This window comes from Limulus polyphemus, unplaced genomic scaffold (genome assembly GCF_000517525.1).
Source record: "Limulus polyphemus unplaced genomic scaffold, Limulus_polyphemus-2.1.2 Scaffold1007, whole genome shotgun sequence".
In the NCBI taxonomy this organism is placed as follows: domain Eukaryota; kingdom Metazoa; phylum Arthropoda; class Merostomata; order Xiphosura; family Limulidae; genus Limulus; species Limulus polyphemus.
The window spans coordinates 88,294-93,805 of NW_013666617.1; the positions used below are offsets into that span (position 1 = coordinate 88,294).

General features: G+C 36.1%; 1 protein-coding gene across 1 annotated transcript in view; it reads left to right on the top strand.

Annotated features, from left to right (window-relative positions):
* Positions 1–226: 226 nt before the first annotated feature.
* The window catches only part of LOC106461666, a 26,927-nt gene continuing 21,641 nt past the window's right edge, over positions 227–5,512 (top strand). The window contains exon 1 of the mRNA XM_022388671.1: positions 227–281. The gene's annotated coding sequence lies outside the window, so the exon portion shown is untranslated. The remainder of the gene's footprint in view (positions 282–5,512) is intronic.

Below are 5,512 nucleotides of genomic sequence, written 5' to 3' on the forward strand. Positions count from 1 at the left end.
AAAAAGTATATGGTGGGGTTTGGAGTTTTTGCTTGTTTAATCGGTAGTGTCTAAAGAGTCTTTAGATCAAAACTCGATACGTGGTTCGATGTTCATTCTGCAAAGTTAGGATATCAACATTTCATCTATAACCGGCTGAGAAAAATTAAACCTGTAGGTTTGTCACGTGACTCACTTTGGTTACTATCCGAATATTCACCAGACATCCTTGTTTCCAAGGGCATCCATTGCCAGTTGAAGCATCAAACCGTGACGGTCCATTGGTCGACAGAATTGTGCCGGTAGGTTGGTTTTGTTTCTTACGATACTCTGGTCTAATCTTACCTGAAAAGCTGATTACATGACAGATTCGAGTTACTTTATATTATTCTATCACTAGAAAGATTGGTTGTACATGAGATCAGTGATGCTGGAGCCGCATCAATGTTAGTAAGTTAATAACACTAGGTGAGACGAAGTATAAGGAAGGGTATTTTAATGCCTATAAATTTACTAGCAAAACTGGATTTCTGAATATTTGAAAATATGCAATATTTAAAATTCTTATTTTAATATGGGACTAACCTATACATACATATGACTCTCAATGATTTGCAGCTACAATGCTACATTTAGTAGCAGTTTTATCATTTTGTCTGTTACAAAAATGATGACATACCAAAAGTAGACGATAAAAAGAGAAATTCCAGATATATTTTCAAGATTTAGTAAGAAATATTTCTAGATCTGTGGTGTAGACATCGACATGATTTTATATATTTAAATGTATAACATTAAAAAATGTTAACAATTTGTTGCTAAGAGCTTAGGCCTTTCATAAACTACGCAGCCTTGGTAACATTTTGCAAGTACGTTCGGTTTAGGGTAATCCCCGAATTCTTGGAGCTTAGTTTGGCACTCAGCCCTGCCAAATGATTATGTAGGAAAAAGGTAGTTTAGTTACATCTCGCTTGTAGTGTGAAGTAGTATGTGTTTGTTTTATAAAGTAATCAAACTGCTATCAATATTTGGAAGTTTACATAGATAAGCCGTTACTTTGAAAGCCTTGGAAATTTACGCAGATTCTGCGCTGTCTGAATGCATACAGTTACTGTATAAACATTGGAAATTTATTCAGATTCTACGTTGCTTGAATACAAAGTAGTTACTGCGTAAACGTTAGAAGTTTACACAGATTCTGCCTTATATGAATACAAAACGAATGTATTTGTTTATACGTAAGCACAAAGCTACACAATGTGCTATCTTGTTCCGCCCACCATGGGTATCGAAACCCGGTTTCTAGCGTCGCAAGTCCGCAGACATACCGCTGTGCCACTGGCGAGCAAAACGAATGAAAGACATTACCGTGCAAACTTTTGTGTTTGGGATACAGTTGTGATTTATTTGTAACTAAAAAAGGAACGTTGTTCGAAATAAGTGAGCTTCAAAATCATATTTGGTTCTCTTTACAAAGTAAATGATAAGCGAATAGAAACAAAGTCATAAGTTAGCTTCAGTTGAGTCTTTCAAGTTAGGGAATAACCTTAAGCTTAATATGAAGAACTGTAAACATAGTATATGTAGTACAACATATTTAACGTAATGATGACCTTAAGCTTAACGTGAAAAACTGTGAACATGGCATGTGTAGCACAACATATTTAATATAATGATGACCTTAAGCTTAATGTGAAGAACTGTGAACATGGTATGTGTAACGAAACATATTTAACATAATAATCTACTATATTAAGCCTAATGTGAGCAGCTATTAACATGTTAAATATAGTATAGCATAGCTAAAACACTGTTAAGTTTAATGTGAGTAGCTATTAACATGTTGCTTATAATACAGCATACTTAACACACCGTTGTCTATATTAAGCTTAATGCGAATAGCTATTAACATGTTGCTTGTAATACACCATACTTAACACTTTGTTGAGTACATTAGACTAGCTCTGAATAACAGTGAAAGTTTGAAATATTCCTTAATAAGTTCAGTTGGTTTGAAGATATTTTATTTATATTAATATAGCTATATTTCCATACATAGATATAACTAGATGTTTTTCCACAGGGTCTTCGAAAGTTTTCTGTTTTAAGAGTAAATAAAACCAAAATTAAGAGTCACAAATATTTTTATGCCTTCCTTTTGAAGTTCATATGTTGTAGTTCTTGTGATTTATGGCATGCGCACGTTTTACTGACATCACGGTAATACAAGTTAAGCGTCCCTTATGTGACGTATAGTGTCTACTGTCTGACTGACAGACAACACACTACTGTATAGTGGTGTGACTGGTTAAAACAGGTGATCCCTCCAGGCGGCTTTCTGCCCCCTTTCGGGGAAATTACGATCCAAGCTGCTGTAACGATAATGCAGCCACATATTTCCTTAACTTCCTTATCACACACATATGAGCTGGCCACACCTGAAATTTATGTCCTCTTTCTTTCTCCTCTGTGGATAGTGTTATCAGGTTAAGGTAATTCAACTGGAACTTTTATAGTCGTTCCCGAGATATATATCACTTTCACGTTAATGTAGATTTGTTAGAGAAATATTATCAATACAAACATTTTATACAAAGATGTAAGCATCCAGTCACAGTTAAAATAATTTTAAAATAATTTACGCATTTATTTCACAATTTTCACAAAATAGTTTCCTCACTGCTTTGCAAAGATGTTACTTAGTATGAAAATTTACTTTTCCACAATCTTACACATAATTAACTTAACGAAAGTTGACGGTTTAAACTTTAAATGGTGTGATTTTATTTTACCATCAATGTTCTATGGTAGTGGTTCTCAAACTTTTCAGACTCGCGTACCACTTTTAATGAAACTTTTCCTTTGATATACAAACTCAGCCCTAATTTTAAAAAAAAGAAAAACCTAGTAGCAAAAATTATGATTTTTAATACTTATGGATTAAATGGGGAGGTTGTGATCGCTTTTTTTTGTTTGTTTTTTCTGGCACAATTGAAGCATATGTGGAGTGATTTTTGTCAATATGAAGGGAAGAAAACGGTGGCAAGTCTATGCAAGTAGAGGGCGAATATAGATCATGTGAGGAGAGTAGTGTGTGTATATAACTACTATACGGGAAGCACAAGTTGGGCTTATTACTAATTTTATAATTCTTACATTAACTTATTCGCCTAACACCGACATGATTTCCATGTACTTTTCAGTGGCACGCGTACAACAGTTTGAGAATCCTTGATATATGTTAAGCACGGAAAATATGTCAACAAAATCTTTATAAATTTCCCAATTGAAATATTCCTCAACATAACATCAAACGCTGTTTCAATTTCTATATTCACTCTGTTCTTTATTCTTTATACCGTTCTTTAATTCCTTAAAACTGTTAAATTTGCTTGTTAAAATTTTGGCGATTGGATATCATTTGCTATGATTAATGATCTATATGATCACCTAAGCCTAATTATAAGTATAGTTCACTAACCATGGTAACGACAAAATTTACGATACATCTTCTTGATTAAATCCTGTGATATACTATACTATTTATTTATTGTAACTTTCATTAACAATATTCGTTAGACTGTTTAATATTTTCAAGTTTATTTTTTAATAGTATACTTTTATTATAGAGATTGCTTTGTATTGTTAACTTATTATATATATTTAGGAATAACCTTAATTTTCCAAGCTGGCCGAACCTGTTGAGATATTATGGGATTAATGCCAAAAATAACGTTAATAGCGAGGGTGCGCAACTGATGAAACAATGCATTCTAATATTTCTAAGGTAAGAAAAGTGTATATTTATCTAGTTATACTGGTTGCCAGGTTCATTCTGTCTTGACTAAAGGCTTTGGTGCACTTGTCTTGGCTAAAATCGAAGACGGAAATAAAGTTTAGTACAACAACTGCTCACATAATGTTTCAGGTAATAACAAATAGATGTACTTTTTCTATATTAGACAACCTTGAAGCGTGAATTACATTATTGTAAAAACAATCACGTAGAACAACACATTGTGTGGATAGTGCGTCGAATGGATGACGTAATTGAAGAAAACTTCCACTACATTCTTTACATAACGCCAAAGCCTGTTGGCATGCACCACTTTTGGCTTGCCTCGCCGACCACATTTGATTCGGAAAGTCACGTCTGAGAGACGATCCATTATGTCATATGGGCCTTTCCATGGAGAAGACAACTTAGGAGACTTCCCTTTGGTCTTCCTGGGATTATGCAACCACACCTTGTCTCCTGGTTCAAAGCCTGATTCGATGAAGTTAACTTATGATAAGAGATCTACTGAAGTCATAGACATTGTCAAGTTTGAACGCACTTGATGGTGGATATCATCCATCCTTTCCGATAACACTTTCACAAACTCTGACACATTCTCAGGCAACTCTTCATAAGGTGGGCGTCTTGTTAACAGATCCACTGGCAACCGAAGTTCCGACCAAACATCAACTTTGCTGGAGTGTATCCAGTGGTTTCATGCTCTGCTGTCCTATAGGCCATCAATAGTGGAGGGAGTAACACATCCCAGTCATCTTGACGGCTATTACAAAATTTTGCCAATTCCTGTCCCAATGTCCAGTTGTACTTTTCTACCATCCCATCAGACTGTGGGTGCAGTGGCGTTGTCCTGGTTTTTCGGATGCCAAACAACTTGCAGCATTCTTGGAACACAGCTGATTCAAAGTTACGGCCTTGATCTGAATGCAGTTCATATGGCATACCAAGTCTGAAGAAGAAGTCACTAATAGCCGAAGATACAGTTGTAGCTTCCTGATTTGGTATCGCATATGCCTCCGGCCACTTGGTGAAATAATCCATCACCAGACAGATATACTTGTTTCCAGCACGAGTTTGGGGCAGAGGACTAGCAATGTTGACGGCTACTCTTTCCATTGGTGCACCAACTTGATATAACTTCATTGGAGCACGTCCCTTATGCTTGGGTCCCCTTTTAGCACAACATGTACTGCATGTTCTGCACCATTCTTCCACATCTTGTCTCATACATTTCCAGTAAAATCTGTGTCGTAGGTGACTCAATGTTTTCTTAACTCCGAGATGTCCTCCTGTTACAGTATCATGGTATTGACGCAGTACAACTTCCCATAACTTTCTCGGTATAACCGTTTGCCAGATCCCAAGATTTGAAGCCAATAATTGATTTTCTAAAAGCAAGTGTTTTGCGCCCTGCTTGGGAGAAGGTGTCTAGTCTAAGCCCTGTGACAAAGAACTATTGGGCACAATGGGACCAGTTGAGGCTTGAAGATGGTATTCTTCTCCGGAGATGGGAAACTGCAGATGGGAAAGTGACTCTTTTCTTCTGTTCTGCTTTGATATCTATACCTGGTTTCACTTCACCATCATCAACTTCTTCAGTCACTCTGACTTCAGCTTGATGACACCTAATTAGTTCAACCTCTCTTTTAACAGTGTCAGCCAAGTATACTTTGTGTCTAGTCCTTTATGTCCATGAGCTCAATAGTTATCCACACTGGTCCCCAAACCTTGCAGAAT